Source organism: Chiloscyllium punctatum, chromosome 16 (assembly GCF_047496795.1).
Source record: "Chiloscyllium punctatum isolate Juve2018m chromosome 16, sChiPun1.3, whole genome shotgun sequence".
Lineage (NCBI taxonomy): Eukaryota > Metazoa > Chordata > Chondrichthyes > Orectolobiformes > Hemiscylliidae > Chiloscyllium > Chiloscyllium punctatum.
This window is the reverse complement of record NC_092754.1, coordinates 45168549-45187407: the sequence shown is the minus strand read 5'-3', so window position 1 is coordinate 45187407 and position 18859 is coordinate 45168549. Positions and strand designations below refer to the sequence as shown.

The following is an 18859-nucleotide window of genomic DNA, read 5'->3' as shown; positions in this document are numbered from 1 at the left end:
CCTGTTCCTGAGTGAATACTGACGAAAAGTATTCATTCAGTGTCTCCCCAGTCTCTTCAGCCTCCACACGCAACTTCCCACTACTATCCTTGACTGGACCTATTCCTACCCTAGTCATTCTTTTGTTACTGACGTACCTATAGAAAGCCTTTGGGTTTTCCCTAATCCTACCAACTAAGGACTTTTCATGTCCCCTCCTTGTTGCTCTTAGCTCTCTCTTCAGATCCTTCCTGGCTACCTTATAACTCTCAATCGCCTCAATTGAACTTTCACGCTCATCTTTACATAGGCCGCCCTCTTCCCTTTAACAAGGAATTCCAATTCTTTATTAAACCATGGCTCCCTCACACGACCCTTTCCTCTCTGCCTGACAGGTACATACTTATCAAGGACACTCAATAGTTGCTCCTTGAACATGCTCCACATATCAATTACGCCCTTGAAGCCTACTTTTCCAAGCCACGCATCCTAAGTCGTGCCTCACCGCATCATAATTCCCCTGACCAGCTATAACTCTTGCCCTGCAGTGCACACTTATCCCTCTCCATCACTAGAGTAAAAGTCACCGAATTGTGGTCACTGTCCCCAGAGTGCTCACCTACCTCCAATTCTAACACCTGGCCTAGCTCGTCACCCAGAACCAAATCCAGTATGGCCTCACCTCTTGTTGGCCTGTCTACATATTGTGTCAGGAAACCCTCCTGCACACATTGGACAAACACCGACCCATCTAACGAACTCGAGCTATAGCTTTCCCAGTCAATATCCGGAAAGTTAAAGCCCCCATAACCACCACCCTATTGCTTTCATTCTTTCCTGAATCATCCTCGCAATCCTTTCTTCTACGTCTCTCGGACTATTAGGAGACCTGTAGAAAACTCCGAACAGGATGACTTCACCTTTCCTATTCCAAACCTCAGCCCAAACTACCTCAGATGGCGAGTCTTCATCCATTGTCCTTTCCACAGCTGTAATACTATCTTTGACAAGCAATGCCACTCCTCCCCCTCTTTTATCCCCACCTCTGACCCTACTAAAACATTTAAACCCTGGAACCTGCAACAGCCAATCCTGTCCTTGTTCTATCCATGTCTCCGTAATAGCCACAACATCGAAGTCCCAGGTACCAACCCACGCTGCAAGTTCACCTACCTTATTTTGTTTACTTCTTGCATTGAAGTATACGCACTTCAAGCCACTTTCCTGTTTGCAGGCACCCTCCTTTGAAATTGATGCCATGTTCCTAACCTCCCTACACTCCAGGACCAGCACCCTAAAGCTACAGTCCAGGTTCCCATGCTCCTGCAGAGTTAGTTTAAACCCCCCCAAAGAGCACTAGCAAACCTCCCCCCAAGGATACTGGTGCCCCTCAGGTTAAGGTGTAGACCATCCTGTTTATAGAGGTCCCACCTTCCCCAGAAAGAACCCCAGTTATCCAAATACCGGAATCCCTCCCTCCTGCACCATCCCTGTAGCCACGCATTTAACTGTTCTCTCTCCCTATTCCTCGACTCTCTATCACGTGGCACGGGTAACAGACCAGAGACAACAACTCTGTTTGTTCTAACTCTGAGTTTCCAACCTAGCTCCCTGAAAGCCTGCCTAACATCCTCAGCCCTCTTCCTACCTATGTTGTTTGTGCCAATGTGGACCACGACTTTGGGCTGCTCCCCCTCCCCCTTAAGGACCTGGAAAACACGATCAGAGACGTCATGTACCCTTGCACCTGGAACGCAACATACCAAACGTGAGTCTCTCTCGCCCCCACAAAACCACCTATCTGTGCCCCAAACTATCGAGTCCCCAATAACTATTGCTCTACTCTTCTCCACCCTTCCCTTCTGAGCAATGGGGACAGGCTCCATGCTAGAGGTCTGAACCCCCTTGCTTACCCCTGGTATCACAAGTATCCAAAACGGTCTTGGTTATTGATTCCTTTACTGGGTGGAAAAGTTTCTCCTTCATTAACCTTTCCTATGCCCCCTCATAATTTTACATACCTCCATCACAACCCTCCTTGGCCTTCTCTGCTTTAAAAAAAAATTTCAGTGTATTGAGTCTCTCTTCATTACTGAATTGCTTCAGTCCAGGCAACATCCTAGTAAGTCTCCTCTGCACCCTCTCTAATGCAACCACATCCTCCATAGAGTTTAGAGATCCAAACTGCACACAGAACTCCAGCTGCGGCTTAACTAACATCTTTATGTGGCTTAAGCAGTCTGATTTTATTTGATTATTTTATTTTATTTATCAGATTCAATCAATAAGCACATCGACCTGGACCCAATATACCGACCACTGCAGCAGACAGCTGGAACTGACAACCAGAAGCGGCAGATTCAAACCACGATAAATGTTGGAGGAAACATCACAGAAGCGCTTCACAGGAGGCTCCCAAGAACTGAGGATGTCACCTAGACAGGGGACGAAACGTCTACAACACAAATTCCCAGCTCGGCGAACTGAACCACAACAATGCCGGAATATTTTATTCTTCGCTAATCTCTTCCGCAATGTGATAAAAAATTTGACAGATTGCTTCTTTGTAATTTTTGATCTGTTTACCTCTAAAATGAAGCTTTATTCTTTCCTTGAATAATTGGATTTCAGACAGAATGTCACGGAGTTCAGCCCATATACAAATGTTCGTTTTCTATAATTACTGTGCTGCTTTGTGTTTGTTATGGTAAATAAAAATAAAATCTATGATACAGTATTGTGCTTTTAAATGTTATTTTTTTTTGTTTTGGTTTCTTCTCTCTTCTTATTCATGTGTTAGTTTTACAGCAGCTACATTTAAACCTATCAACTTTGTACCTGAAGGCAGCTTTTGCACCAAAATATAGATTTCATGTGCTTTTGTTTTACTTTTTGCTTTTTCCAAACAACAAGACAATGGAATCAACTGCATTTAAACTCTAGTAGTCAGTTATAACAGCTACTTATGCCATAATGAACTTGCTGTGGCGTTGTATATGCGAGCCACATAACGTGTGCACAGAGTGCTGAGTTTGTATTGAGTCAGATATCTGGAACTGATAAATAAATAACTGTTTGGTAGCACAGAACCTAAACATGACCAGAAGGAAACAGAATTGAAGATTTTAGTTAACTGCCCTTTAAATTATTTTCTGGTGTAACTCTCAGCACAGTCTGGATTACTTAATAAATGATTTCCAATAGCAGAGTCATATCTAATGAGGCTTACAAGCAGAGGCTGGTTTGTTGGGTCGACCAGCCTGCATGACTGGCATCACACTACCATTTAAATTCTTTTATCATATGACTTATTTGTGTCAAAGGCAAAGCGTGTTTTTAACGTGACAGCAGCATCTTGTTAGGAGAGCAAATCACTCATGGGTTTACAGCATAGTGGCAGCATGATACAGCTAGCTTCACCTGTTACTCACATTTCTGAGATGCCTACTGCTTCCAGGGTAATTTGAAGTAAATAAGACATGGCTGACAATTAACTTCTTACTGCACCTCTGCTCCAATGATGGCCTCACCTCAATGTATAATTTTTTTAAAAATCTGTTTCTTGTGTCCTTGCTCTAATGATTTTAAGACAAAAACATCAACTTTTTGTCTCCTTTTAGCAATGTACTGGCTGACTATCTGACTGGCTGGCTGCCTGATTGCTTGCTGGATAAAAGACTGAATGCTTCTTTAAATATACTAAAAGAAAGACAGAGGTCAAAATGAATGTAGAATCTGGGAAGATAGTTATCATGAAGAAGGAAACAACAGAAGAGCTGAGCGGATAGTTTGCATCAGTTCCTAAGGCTGGAAGATACTTCAAACATCCCATTAGTACTGAAGAATGCAGAGGAGGAATTAAGTAGCATCAAAATCACTAAAGCAGTAACATTAGACAAACTGCTGAGTCCAAAGGCAGATATGACTCCTAGCCCTGACTGCCTCCATCCTAGAAACCGAATAGAAGTAGCTACAGGAATAGAGGATGCGTTGATTATAATTTTCCAAAAACTGTTGGATTCTAGAGGAATACTGGAGGACTTGAAAACTACCAGTGTGATACTAGGAGAAAGTGAGGACCTGCATATGCTGGAGATCAGACTGTGGTGCTGGAAAAGCACAGCCATTCTGGCTTCATCCGAAGAACCGGAGCCAATGTGATACCCCTATTCAAGAAGGGAGGGAGGCAAAACACATCCAACTATAAGTTAATTAGCCAAACATCAATTGTGGAAAAAATGTTGGAATCAATTAGTGAGGAAGTAATAACAACACATTTTGAAATCATAATTTAATCAAGCAGAGTCAGCATGGCTTCATGGAAGGGAATTTTATCTGACCAATTTATTGGAGTTTTTGGAGGAAGTCTCAACCCAAACAGATACAGGCGAACTAGTAGTCTTGTAATTGGACTTCCAGAAGACATTCAACAAGGTGAATTAGGGGCAGCATGGTGGCTCAGTGGTTAGCACTGCTGCCTGATAGCACGAGGGACTTGGGTTCGATTCCCACCTTGGGTGACTGTCTGTATGGGGTTTGCACATTCTTCCCGTGTCTGCATGGGTTTCCTCCAGGAGCTCCAGTTTCCTCCCATAGTTCAAAGATGTGCAGGTCAGGTGAATTGGCTATGCTAAATTACCCATAATGTTAGGTGGATTAGTCAGGGGTAAATATAGGGTATGGGAATGAGTCTGGGTGGGTTACTTTTTGGAGGGTCGGTGTGGACTCGTTGGGCTGAAGGGCCTGTTTCCATACTGTAGGGAATCTAATCTAATCTAAAGGTACTTACAAAAGATGAAATCACAATATAAGATCCCAAGGTGTTAGAGGTTATATATTGGCATGGATAGAGAACTGGCTAATGGACAGAAAATAGTGAGTGAGATAAGGGATTCTTGGTGACCCTGTGGCAGGGCTGTTTCTGCCATTGTCTTTTCTGGTGCTGAAGTCAATGCCAGGTGGTCTGTCAGGTTTCATTTCTTTGAGACTTTGTCACCATTGGTACAACTGATCATTTCAGAGGACAATGGAGAGTCGGAGTCACATGTAACCAGACTAGATGAGGATAACAGATTTCCTTCCCTGAAGGACATTAGTGAACCAGATGGGTATGGTGTCCAGTCAGGGGATTTTTGCCATCATGTTTGAAAAGCTGGCAATGTGTTTGTGAACTGTGAATTGTGAGTATTAGATTTACAACAATGCTCATTGTATGAGGGTGAGATAAAGCTGTGTTCATGTTGAGTTGAAATTGACTGATTGTTGATGAGGTGATGGGGGAAGTAATGCATGAGAAAATAATGGATGAGACTAGACGTACAACTCACTGGATTAGTGGTGCTGGAAGAGCACAGCAGTTCAGGCAGCATCCAACGAGCAGCGAAATCGACGTTTCGGGCAAAAGCCCTTCATCAGGAATAAAGGCAGTGAGCCTGAAGCATGGAGAGATAAGCTAGAGGAGGGTGGGGGTGGGGAGAGAGTAGCATAGAGTACAATGGGTGAGTGGGGGAGGAGATGAAGGTGATAGGTCAAGGAGGAGAGGGTGGAGTGGATAGGTGGAAAAGAAGGTAGGCAGGTCGGACAAGTCCGGACAAGTCAAGGAGACAGTGCTGAGCTGGAAGTTTGAAACTAGGATGAGGTGGGGGAAGGGGAAATGAGGAAGCTGTTGAAGTCCACATTGATGCCCTGGGGTTGAAGTGTTCCAAGGCGGAAGATGAGGCATTCTTCCTCCAGGTGGGGAGGGAGCGGCGGTGAAGGAGGCCCAGGATCTCCATGTCCTCGGCAGAGTGGGAGGGGGAGTTGAAATGTTGGGCCAAGGGGCGGTGTGGTTGATTGGTGCGGGTGTCTCGGAGATGTTCCCTAAAGCGCTCTGCTAGGAGGCACCCAGTCTCCCCAATGTAGAAGAGACCACATCGGGAGCAATGGATACAATAAATGATGTGCAGGTGAAACTTTGATGGATGTGGAAGGCTCCTTTAGGGCTTTGGATAGAGGTGAGGGAGGAGGTGTGGGCACATGTTTTACAGTTCCTGCGGTGGCAGGGGAAAGTGCCAGAATGGGAGGGTGGGTCGTAGGGGGGTGTGGACCTGACCAGGTAGTCACGGATGGAACGGTCTTTGCGGAAGGCGGAAAGGGGTGGGGAGGGAAATATATCCCTGGTGGTGGGGTCTTTTTGGAGGTGGCGGAAGTGTCGGTGGATGATCATCCATGACCTCGAGTATGTTGTATTCTTTCTGACTTGTTCATTCCTGAAAGCATCACAGCACAGATTCAGCTTTCATCTTGTACTACAATGTTCCTCCCAATATGATGTGCAGACTGTCTTTGAATAGTGCAAGCCACTACTAATACTGAGCTCCCTGCTGATGCATACACCATTGAAGACTATGAGTTTCTTTGGATTCAGGAAGCAATCATCTAAAACAGCAGGTAACACACATTGAACTTGTTTCCTGCAACATGATGACGGAACCTGGGTTAATCTCACAGCATGATCCCTACACCCAATTTTGTAGGTTTGCCAATTTAATCTTCAATATTCCTAAATTAGAAAAAAAAATTCTGATCATTGAAGCAGAATTACACCTTAAAATTAGCTTTGGTGCTTGACAATAACTTTCAGAATTCTTGAAGTTTGTTTGACCTAGTTCTTCATCACTGCAACTCAGGATACACATTGAATCATTTGCAGTTTTATTTTCAGTTGATAAGAAAGCAGAACTCTTCCACCTTGGGTTCAAATTCAGGTCACAGATCAATTAAAACAGTTGGTCCTCTTGGATGTGTCCAAGGAGCATGCACATGTCAACTCTAAAGAGAAGCACTTCCACTTCACTAGTCAGAAATGTGTCTGACCTGGGTTAATGGTGAGAGCTATGCCTCAATATATTTCAGTTCGCTGTCAAACATATCACTGTCAGAGTTGTACTGATAATGTCACATCTAGATCTAACATGTAAATTTGTGTGTCACATTTTTCAGTGTTGAGCAAGCTTTAGTCCTCTTCTAAACACACCATCCTAATAACATTCTTTAGAATCAGGCATGCCATGGTTTGAAGGCAAACATTTTTTTCCCATCATGCAACAAATTTCTTTAGAAATATTATTCCCTCTCTTCCTTTATTGACTCCTTTCATGGTCTCAATCCCTTGAGTGCTAATTACTCCCACGTACCTTTTTTCAAGGGGCTAATGATTGGCTATAAAGAGTGACAGCAAGAATTGACAAGCTATACATTCAGCTATGGGGTATTAAAGGCAAATTGGATCGTCCTATATTTAGCAACCAGAGGCAAACACATCAGGGTCATTGGGAATGATCTGCAATTAACTCCTGACTATTTATTCTCTTGAAGGAGAAAAGCCAGTTGAGGCATCTATCCATCTCGCATCCAACTGAGATCAATGAACTGTCTGTGACCATGCCCTTTACCTTTGCAGATCATTTCAAGGAGTCACTGAAGGCCTATGTATTATTGATAGCGTCCTGTGGATATAAATTCACCCAGCACACAAGGAGGCTTTGTTCTATTGTGTCTGTAATGATCCTCTGCACTTTTCCAATTACCCTCCAAATTTCTCAATTTCTCGCATACATCTAAGACTCTTCTGATATTTATTAAAACTGTTTCAAGCCACCCTTCCAGATAATGCTTTCTAGACACAACGTGTTTTATAACTTTCCTAATTTTCCATCTAACTTTCTGGCCAAATGCATTACTTCTGTGTCCTAGTTACTGAGTGGAAATGGTTTCTCCTGATCAATAAGTTTTGAATGGATTAAATCTCCCACTAAAATTTTTGACTTGAAGGAGAACAATCCCAGCTTCTGCCCACATAACTGAAGACCTGCTGCCGATCAGACACATCTGTTCTTGTTTCTGTTTTCGCTTAATACTTTCACGGGATGTGGTATTAATGGCACAGCTAGCATTTCTTGCCCATCCCTGATGGCTGTTGAACTGAACAACTTTACTGGCTATTCTGTTGTGGGTCTGGAGTCTCATGTAGACTAGACTGTGTAAGAATGGCAGATTCCCTTTCCTAAAGGAAGTTAGTAAACCCAATTGGTTTTTACAGCGATTGATGATAGTTCCATGGTCATCATTATTAATAGCTAACTTTTGATTCCAAGTTTATTAGTTAAAGAATTATTGCAGCATGGACAGATGCCCTATGGCCCATTGTATTTGTGCTGATCATCAAATTCAATGAATTGAATTGCACCAGTTATCATGCCGGGATTTGCACACATGTCCCCAGATCATTAACCTAGGCCTCTGTATTACTAGTCTAGTAACACTACCACCATACCATTCAACTTAGACTCAATGAGTCATTTGTAAAGATTTAAAGAAATGTCTTTATTTTTGTACAATATTTCTGTACTTATGAAGCCAATAACTTTATATGAGCAAACTTCTCAATTTGTCCTGGGGGCACCCTCAAAAGAAGGGACATGTATATAGCACTTTGTACCATTTAGCTTCTGATGTGTGTTCAGCACAGTTTTCTTTGGCTGAAACATTCATTTTATTTTCCCCAAAAAAAGTTATGTTGCATGTCATATTGAATTTTTTTGGAGATTATTTTTAGCGTGCCAGGATGATACACCACGCTGTCTGGACTATACTAGAGGTCTTCCCCAGATCAATGCAAGTAAAGGCGTCACATCTTCAGTAGCCATGCCATCTGCTCCATCATGGTCCTGATCATACTCTGTATGTCTGTGCTCTGCAGCAGCCAGGGAATTGTAAAATGGTGTCATCAGATATGGTTGCAGTCCTTGTAGGTCGGTAACCAGCTTTGTAAGGAAACTTGACCCTCAAACACACCAGGTGCTCAAGGATGGGACATCACATATATAGACAGATAGACAGATTTTTAATCAGTAAGAGAATCAAGTGTTATTGGAAAAAAGCAGGAACATAGAGTTGAGAATTATCAGATCAGCCATGCTCTCATTGAGTGGAGGAGCTAACTTAATGAGCTAAATGGCCTACTATTCCTCCATCTTATACTGTTATCATGCTTCAGATAATAGATGTCCAAGTAGCTACCAGAGTAGTGGACACATCCCTCCAGGAAATAGTAACAATGATAACAGATCACCTGACCATTAATGGAATGGAGCCCCTCCTTATTGATGAAGTTGGCAGTGTAGTGATGAAGGTGATCTCAGTGCTACATGTGGGCAGCCACTGGACACCCCGTGCTGGCCTATTACCTGCCCTCGACCTCTTCATTTCCAACTGCCGCCGGGACATTAACCGCCTCAACCTGTCTACCTCCGTCCCCCACTCCAACCTCTCATCCTCACAACACGCAGCCCTCCAATCCCTCTGCTCCAATCCCAACCTCACCATCAAGCCAGTGAATAAAGGGGGAGTAGTGGTAGTCTGGCGCACTGGCCTCTACACCGCTGAAGCCAAACGTCAACTCGAGGACACCTCTTCCTACTGCCCCCTCGACCATGACCCCACACCCCATCACCAAACCATCATCTCCCAGACCATACACAACCTCATCACCTCAGGAGATCTCCCACCCACAGCTTCCAACCTCATAGTCCGGGAACCCCGCACTGCCCGGTTCTACCTCCTTCCCAAGATCCACAAGCCTGACCACCCTGGCCGACCCATTGTCTCAGCATGCTCCTGCCCCACTGAACTCATCTCTACCTACCTCGACACTGTCCTATCCCCCCTAGTCCAGGAACTCCCCACATACGTTCGAGACACCACCCACGCCCTCCACCTCCTCCAAGACTTCCATGTCCCTGGCCCCCAACGCCTCATCTTCACCATGGATATCCAATCCCTCTACACCTCCATCTGCCATGACCAGGGCCTCCAAGCCCTCCGTTTTTTCCTCTCCAGATGTCCCCAACAGTACCCTTCCACCGACACTCCACCGACACTCTCATTCGTTTGGCCAAACTGGTCCTCACCCTTAACAATTTCTCCTTTGAATCCTCCCACTTCCTCCAGACCAGAGGGGTAGCCATGGGCACATGTATGGGCCCCAGCTATGCCTGTCTCTTTGTTGGCTATGTAGAACAGTTGATCTTCCGTAATTTCACCGGCACCACTCCCCACCTCTTCCTCCGCTACATTGATGACTGCCTTGGCGCCACCTCATGCTCCCGCGAGGAGGTTGAGCAATTCATCAACTTCACCAATACATTCTACCCTGACCTTAAATTTACCTGGACCATCTCTGACACCTCCCTCCCCTTCCTGGACCTCTCCATCTCCATTAATGATGACCCACTTGACACTGACATTTTTTACAAACCCACCGACTCCCACAGCTACCTGGATTAGACCTCTTCCCACCCTACGTCTTGCAAAAATGCCATCCCGTATTCCCAATTCCTCCGCCTCCGCCGGATCTGCTCCCAGGAGGACCAGTTCCACCACAGAACACACCAGATGGCCTCCTTCTTTATAGACCGCAATTTCCCTTCCCACGTGGTTAAAGATGCCCTCTAATGCATCTCGTCTACATCCCGCACCTCCGCCCTCAGACCCCACCCCTCCAACTGTAACAAGGACAGACCGCCCCTGGTGCTCACCTTCCACCCTACCAACCTTCGCATAAACCAAATCATCCGCCGACATTTCCGCCACCTCCAAACAGACCCCACTACCAGGGATATATTTCCCTTCCCACCCCTTTCCGCCTTCCGCAAAGACCGTTCCCTCCGCGACTACCTGGTCAGGTCCACGACCCCAAACAGCCCACCCTCCAATCCTGGCACTTTCCCCTGCCACCGCAGGAACTGTAAAACCTGCGCCCACACCTCCTCCCTCACCTCTATCCAAGGCCCTAAAGGAGCCTTCCACATCCATCAAAGTTTTACTTGCACATCCACTAATATCATTTATTGTATCCGTTGCTCCCGATGCGGTCTCCTCTACATTGGGGAGACTGGGCGCCTCCTAGCTGAGCGCTTTAGGGAACATCTCCGGGACACCCGCACCAATCAACCACACCGCCCCGTGGCCCAACATTTCAACTCCCCCTCCCACTCTGCCGAAGACATGGAGGTCCTGGGCCTCCTACACCGCCACTCCCTCACCACCAGACATCTGGAGGAAGAACGCCTCATCTTCCGCCACGGAACACTTCAATCCCAGGGCATCAATGTGGACTTCAACAGTTTCCTCATTTCCCCTTCCCCCACCTCACCCTAGCTCTAAACTTCCAGCTTAGCACTGTCCCCATGACTTGTCCAGACTTGTCCTACCTGCCTATCTCCTTTTCCACCTATCCACTCCACCCTCTCCTCCCTGACCTATCACCTTCATCCCCTCCCCCAGTCACCCATTGTACTCTATGCTACTTTCTCCCCACCCCCACCCTCCTCTAGCTTATCTCTCCACGCTTCAGGCTCACTACCTTTATTCCTGATGAAGGGCTTTTGCCCGAAACGTCGATTTCGAAGCTACTTGGATGCTGCCTGAACTGCTGTGCTCTTCCAGCACCACTAATCCAGAAGCCACTGGAACTGTCCATCTGGGGACAACCAGCTCTGTTCCCGAATCCTCCTGCCCAGGCTGCAGCACTGATCTCATTGTGGGATATTGACATGAACTGGTGTGTAATCTTGGCTTCAGGCACTGTCTGGGTACATTTGTGCATGCATGACTGACAGATGGCACACAGCTCACCCATCATTTCAAGTGAAGGAGCTGATAATGTAGAATTTCAGAGTGGCAGTGACCTTCACAGCCACTGGGAGAGGATGGTCTGCCACTCATGCAGCCTCCTCCTTGGATCAAAAGCCCTCTGGGCCTCTGGGTCTCATGCACCTTGCGGGACCCTCAGGCAGTGGACTCTCCCTGATCAGGGAGTACTTTTCCTCCGCAGGGACCTGCTGCTACTCCTGGGCTTGTCATCAGCCCTGATCCTCCAGTGTGTGCAGCTAATTGGGAACATAAGGAACAAAAGAGGTTCTTAGCTCGAAGACAGCGCCCTGAAATGTCGGATGCTGAGGGGTGACCATATAAAGGTTTGTTAAATCATGAGGGACATAGATTGGGTAAATAGGCAAGGTCTTTTCCCTGGGATGGGGGAGTCTAGAACTAAAAGGCATAGGTTTAGAGTGAGAGGGAAAAGATATAAAAGGGACCTAAGGGGAAACGTTTTCACACAGAGGGTGGTGTGTGTATGGAATGAGCTGCCAGAGGAAGTGATGGAGACTGGTACAATTACAACATTTCAAAGGCATCTGGATGGGTATATGAAGAGGAAGGGTTTAGAGGGATTTTGGCCAAGTACTGGCAAATGGGACTAGATTAGTTTAGGATATCTAGTTGGCATGGTCGGGTTGGACTGAAAGGTCTGTTTCAGTGCTGTACTTCTCTATGAATGTATAACAGTCAGTGGTGACACACCCTTCAGATGAAGACTGAGCATGCTCCTCCACACAGTGAGACAGGCTGCACCTCAATGACGAGGGCCATGTCTCCATCGTTCATTCAGCTTTAGACTCAGTCTGGGCACCAACTTGGTGAAGGTGCTACATCGACTGAGTGATCATCAATAAGGGAGAGCCTGCTGCATTCTGAGCCCCTCCCTTTTCCAGACCCACGTCAGTCATTCAACTTCTCACTACATTTAGTACAGACCATTGTTACACTTTCATGGCAGATGATGAGGCAATGACATGTGTCTCCCACAGCTCCCTTGAAAAGTGGAAGATCGTTGGTTCACCTTTGATTAGCATTGGCCTCTTTTTCATTATTTATTTTTAAAATAATCCATCATGAAGTGACCTTTGTCATGATTTTAAAAAAAAATTACAAACCCTACATGCAACAATAACAATTAGGTACAGGTAGTCTTTTTAAGTAATTGTTGCTGACTTTGGCATCATTAAGATGCCAATATTCAATTAGCAAACACCAAACACGTGTTGCAAATGGTCTTTAACCAGTATCTGACCCATCACAACAAACAATCCAGATCTTTTTCAATATATAATTTCAGTTGTATCACACTGTAAACCTTTCCTATAAATTCTGTGTCTTACGATCTTATACTTCACAACGACCTGATGAAGGAGCAGCACTCTGAAAGCTAGTGCTTTCAAATAAACCTGTTGGACGATAACCTGGTGCTGTGTGATTTTTAACTTTGTACACCCCAGTCCAACATCGGCATCTCCAAATCCTGACCCCTCACCCCCTTCACTCTGCACAGCAAATGGATAATAAGGTGACTGTAAATTCAATAGCTGCACTTTGTAAATGGCTGCTTCATGTATTTGTTCCTCTAATGTCATAATATACAGCAAAAGAGGATCATGTACCTTTGCCCACCAAATTGACACTGACTCTGCCCTTACTGGACATTGTTGCAGACATTTTCCAGTTGGATTTCGAACCTAGAGAACAGCAAATGACACCAGGGACTGCGTTCAGGGGTCCTGCCTGGGCACCAGGTATTTTCCCAGAGCTTCCATTTCCCTAACACCTCGCTTTATCCTGACAACCTGTTTCCCTCACCCATGTGGAAACCCACCATACTGAACACCACCTCAAAATGTCCACCCTGGCCTGCCCTTGCCCCTGAACCCCAACATTATATTTTAATGGTGCCACTCTGCTCCTATATCCTCCCTTTGTGGAGGCCATGGTAGTGATCATTGATGTTAATTCTCCTGCGTGATGACTGCGGTGCCCTCTGATGCTGTTCTCCATGCCTGCCATACCCCACCTTACACCGAGAGGTTCCCTCACTATCATTCTTGTCCATGCCTCTGCAAACTTGGTAACTACGCCCCTACAGGGTGCCACTTGCACCCTTCTGAGTGATTGATGAACCGACTCCCAGGATTTTATTCACTCAGATTCCTAACTGACTTGGGCGATCAGTTCCTAAACATGACTGACCAGATCCCTGAGCACTGTGTCTGCAGCTCTCTGACAAACAACACGTAATTCCCCTGCCCGCTGCTGCTGGCCCTAAGCCACTGGCTGCTGCTCACTCACCAGACAGTACTGGAACACATCCCGGACGGTGATATCCAGAGCCCATGACCATGGACAAGCCTTTGGACTGTGTTTGGACAATAGCCATGACTGATGGTACTGAGACCCTTCTGACAGACTGTATACCCTTATCTCCCAGACTGGACTGAGGACTGGCCTCCACCCAGTTTCTGACATGAGAATTTGGTTGAATAAATATGCAATGTGACTGCCATGCAGTTAGCTGGCACTCGCTGTAGGTGTTAGATTGATGTCTCGGTGTGCTATACATGCTATTCCCTAACTCTTCTGCTAAAATGACAGTTCTCTGTAATAAATGTAATCTGTCATTTATCTGTCCATTCTGCTAGTCTGTGTCCTGTTGCAGTCAATTAGCAACGTCGTCAATTAGCGACGTCTTCATTGTTTAACTTTCAGTTTGGTATAATTAGCAAATTTTGAAATTATAAATAAAATGACTCCAGTCATTTTACAAATGTAAAGTACTCATTTGTTACAACAGGCATGTCTTCTACATCCATTCTTGTATCCCTTTTTAGTCCCTGATCTGGCTCAACCATCCTTTTGTGGCAATTTTACTGTTTTCATGTCTATAGAATCCATTTGTAGTCCTTTTTATGTTAGCTGCTAATCTCTTCTTATGTTCTTTCTTTGATTCTCTGATTTCCTTTATCAATTTTCTTCGAACCATCTTTTTCTCACTTTCTTACAAACCTTACATCTGGCATTCACACTTTAAAGTACCAGTATAGAACTGAGGTAGTCAGTCTGATTAGATTGGTCTAGAGAGAGTAATAATGTTTTCCTGGGTTAAATGACCTCATTCTATATCGTTATGATTCAAGCTTTCTAACTGTGTTACAATTATTGCTCCTGAATTAAGTTCACGCTGTCTTGTGATCAGAAGCCTCTTGAACTAACCATGCACTAAAAGTGTGGAGAAGACACAAGATCTATTCATCAGATTTTCTTCCACTCTCCTGTCTCACACACACTCATATACACAGTAACATTCACACATGCAAACTGACACTCACACACACTCACCTGTGTGCACTCATCGATGAGTCAAAACACAGACTGTTGAGCCCAATCCAAAACTTCACACTGCTGCAAAAGATGGCCTGCTCTTGAAAAACTGTCTCAACAATACAACAGTCACAGAATAAACTCTTGTTTTCAATCCCGTGATTCAGAATGGACAGTAAACTAGAATGGATATTCATTCATTGATAGTTGTCCTCAGTTGTGGAAGTTTTAGTTAATGTCAACAAAAATGTCAACATATAATCCAAGCTGACCATCCAGTCTCAGCTGCTGCATAGAGTGACAGCTTTTCTTTAGAGAGGCTGTACTCAGGTTTCAAGGCCATTCATGCAGAATTGCATTATTTAACAGCAAATATTTCTCCCAAAGTTCTGAACTACATGACCCAAATAAATTTACTCATTCCTTACTTATGGAACCTTCATATGCAAAAGTAGATAAAGTCATAGAGTCCTACAGCACAGAGACAGGCCCTTTGGCCCAAATTGGCCAGGATGACCACCTCAAAGGGTACTTTTCTTAAGTTGGTCTGCTATGGCTCTGTTTAGAATCAATGGGGAGACTGTCTCCTGCACAGGTCCAGCCACTTGGCACCAACATATTATATTGTGTTAAGTCTGTGTCATAAAGCTTGTGTTCAGGTTATGGAATTGCATCTGAAAAGGCAGAGGGCTTCCAAGAAAATAATGGAAGGTGGAAAGTGTTGAGCAAGATTAGGTACCACTTCTGTCCCCTTTCCGCTCAGTGCAACAGTGTAAAATCATTCCCATTGCTTTTCTTTTAGTTATAGCAAAGATGGAATTTTTTAAATACAAAACACATGTTAACCTGTTTAAGAAGAAAACTTTAATGAGAAAATGTGCAAGATTATAAGTTTTAATTCCATAATCTCTTTGAATGAGAATGTTCCTTTGATTCTATGGAACTCTCTTTTCTCCTTTTTAATGTTTAGCTCTGGAGATTTTCAGTGATTTGCATGTGGTTATGATATGTAAAGCCCTTTGTGCTTTGAAAGGAATGATACATTATTCCATTCATTGGTTCAGCTGGTCTGCTTTTGAGAGGCAGCCTCGGACCAGAAAGAATGCAATGTCTTCACATATGGGCTGCACTTTGTTTCCATAACCCTAGATTCCATCCTGACACATCCTGAAATGGTTTCCTTAATCCAGTCAAGCAGAAAGCTTGCAAAGGAGAACATCTCCTGGGATTCCAAGAAAGCCAGGCAATATTTTATAGTTGATGTTTTTGTCTTCAAATATTTTGAAGTTCAAACCCAAGTAAAGAGATTTTGCTTGTTTATCATAATATGGAGGGATGGGATCAAGCCTTTGTACAATCAGTGATATAACTTACTAGTTGAGCAGGAGGATTAAATAATACAAGCAGTACGAGTGTTAGGATCTCAATAATATCGAAAGGAGTATTGGTGTTTGTAATGATGTTAGTACTCTTGGAATTCAAGCCATTTTATAACACTATTAGGAGTAATGGAGGAGGTAGCTCTCAATTAGATCAAACTCTGCCCTTTATACTGACCTCCTGCCATTACTACACAATGAAGAGAACTGACTCCCTTCTTAGACCTGTCAATTCCAGTACACAGCAATATTTATGTAGGACTTTATTACAAGCCAGTTTGAGCAAAGCAAATTATCTATAGATTTCAGGAGTAATTTTAGTCTCTGAAATTACTTTAGTTCTTTCATTGTACATAAGGAAATACTGAAAGTGAATCAAATATAAAATTCACTTACTTCTCTGTTGCATTTGCCCATTTGGAGCTCATTAATTACCATCAATTCTATTCCTCATCCGCTTACATGTACTGAGAGACTGGTGTACTATCAGTTCCTGTGAGGCCCATCTGCTGACCCTGTTATGTGTCAGTTTGGTTCACTGCAAGCATTTTCATCACTGCGGTAGCAGATTGTAGGTTGAATCCTCACTCCAGGACTTGAACATATAATCCAAACTGACCCTCCAGTCTAAGCTGCTGCATAGAGTGACAGTTTTTTTTTCAGAGAGGCTGTACTCAAGCTGAATGACACTATTTAAAAGCAAACATTTCTCCCAGAGTTCTGAACTACATGACCAAAATACATTTACTCATTCCTACAGCAAAGAGACTGGCCATGCCGACCACAATATTCATCCACACTAACCCCATTTTCCTGAACTTGGTCCACATCCTTCTAAACCTTTCCTATCCATGTATTTGTCCAAATGCATTTTAAGTGGTGTTAATCACAATCACAATCTAAATCACTTCAGCTGGCAGCTCATTCCATATGTATACCACCCTCTGTGTAATAAAAATTGCCCCTCATGTTCCCTTTTATTCTTTCCCCTCTCACCTTAAACTGATGGCCTCTAGTCCTCAATTTTCTAAACCTTGGAAAAAAACTGAGTGCATTCACCCTATCCATGAACCTCATGATCTTATACATATCTATAACATCCCTCCTCGTCTCCTATGTTCGATAGAAAAAAAAGTCCTAGCTTGCCCAACCTCTCCCTATAACTCAGTCCTGGCAAAATCCTTGTAAATTTCTTCTGCACTTTTTCCAGTTTAATAATATCCTTCAATGTCATGTTTCCTCGCAAAATAATAGTGACTATCCTTTGGAAATAATTCATTGATTGTGAAGCATCTGAGATGTTCTGAGGCTGTGAAGTGTTTTACATTAATGCATTTCAAGTCCTTTAGATTAGATTCTCTACAGTGTGGAAACAGGCCCTTCGGCCCAACAAGTCCACACCAACCCTCCGAAGAGTAACCCACCCTGACCCATTTCCCTCTGACTAATGCACCTAACACAATGGGCAATTTAGTATTGCCAATTCACCTGACCAGCACATCTTTGGACTGTGGGAGGAAACCGGAGCACCCAAAGGAATCCCACGCAGACAGGGGGGTAGAACATACAAACTCCACACAGTCACCCGAGGCTGGAATTGAAGCTGGGACCTTGGGGTTATGAGGCAGCAGTGTTAACCACTGAGCCACCCACAAATTTAGTTTATGTGACAACTTATGAACCTTGCTGTTGCTGTGATGGGTCTTCAGTGACTGACATTGTTAGTTGCATATATGATGTAAAAGTAAAATAGTGCAGGGGTTATAAACTGTCAATAGATTTGCCATAACTCTTTGCAAATTTCATTACTGCAAGAGCAAAACATGTGTTCATGGAAAGCTGAATTCTGTGTATGAGACTGTGTTTCCTGTTTACAAAGGACTGTATTCATCATTTATATGGGCCTGTGCTTCTGTTTACAAGGTACCATATGTTGTGTGTATGGGTCTGTGTATCCTATTCACAAAGGGCTGTATGTAGTATTTGTGCAAGGCTTTGTTTCTGTTCACAGGATATTGTATTTTGTGCAATGCTGGACTGTGATTCCCATTCAGAGAGGATTGTATTTCGTGTGGGTATGGACTGTGTTTCTGTTCACAAGATGCTGTTTTTTGGACATTGGTGGGACTGTGTCTCTTATTCACAGGGCACTTTATAGGACGGTGTTTGTTTGGGACTGTATTTAGTGTTTGTATGAAAATGTATTTAATGTAGTATGGTGAAAGAACTCCACGGAGGCTGATACCCAGTCACCAAGTCACCTTTTATTGACACATGCATAGTAATGGGCACTGGTCCGGCTTCCTCAGAGTGAACAGAATCTCTGACACTCCTGTTTATAACTGTTAGCCAGGGCTCCATGATAAGAGCAAGTTAACAGCTCCAATCAAGGAGCTCATATTCTATGAGGTACACCTGGCTGACCTTGTTGCAATCACGACAAATGACACTGTGTAGGCCCTTCATCCCTT

General features: G+C 44.1%; 1 long non-coding RNA gene across 1 annotated transcript in view; it reads right to left on the bottom strand.

Annotated features, from left to right (window-relative positions):
• LOC140487180 (uncharacterized) overlaps positions 1–16969 on the bottom strand; it is a 100175-nt gene extending 83206 nt beyond the window's left edge. Inside the window, exon 1 of the long non-coding RNA XR_011962720.1 lies at positions 16785–16969. This is a non-coding gene — a long non-coding RNA (uncharacterized lncRNA). The remainder of the gene's footprint in view (positions 1–16784) is intronic.
• Between the last annotated feature and the right edge of the window lie 1890 nt (positions 16970–18859).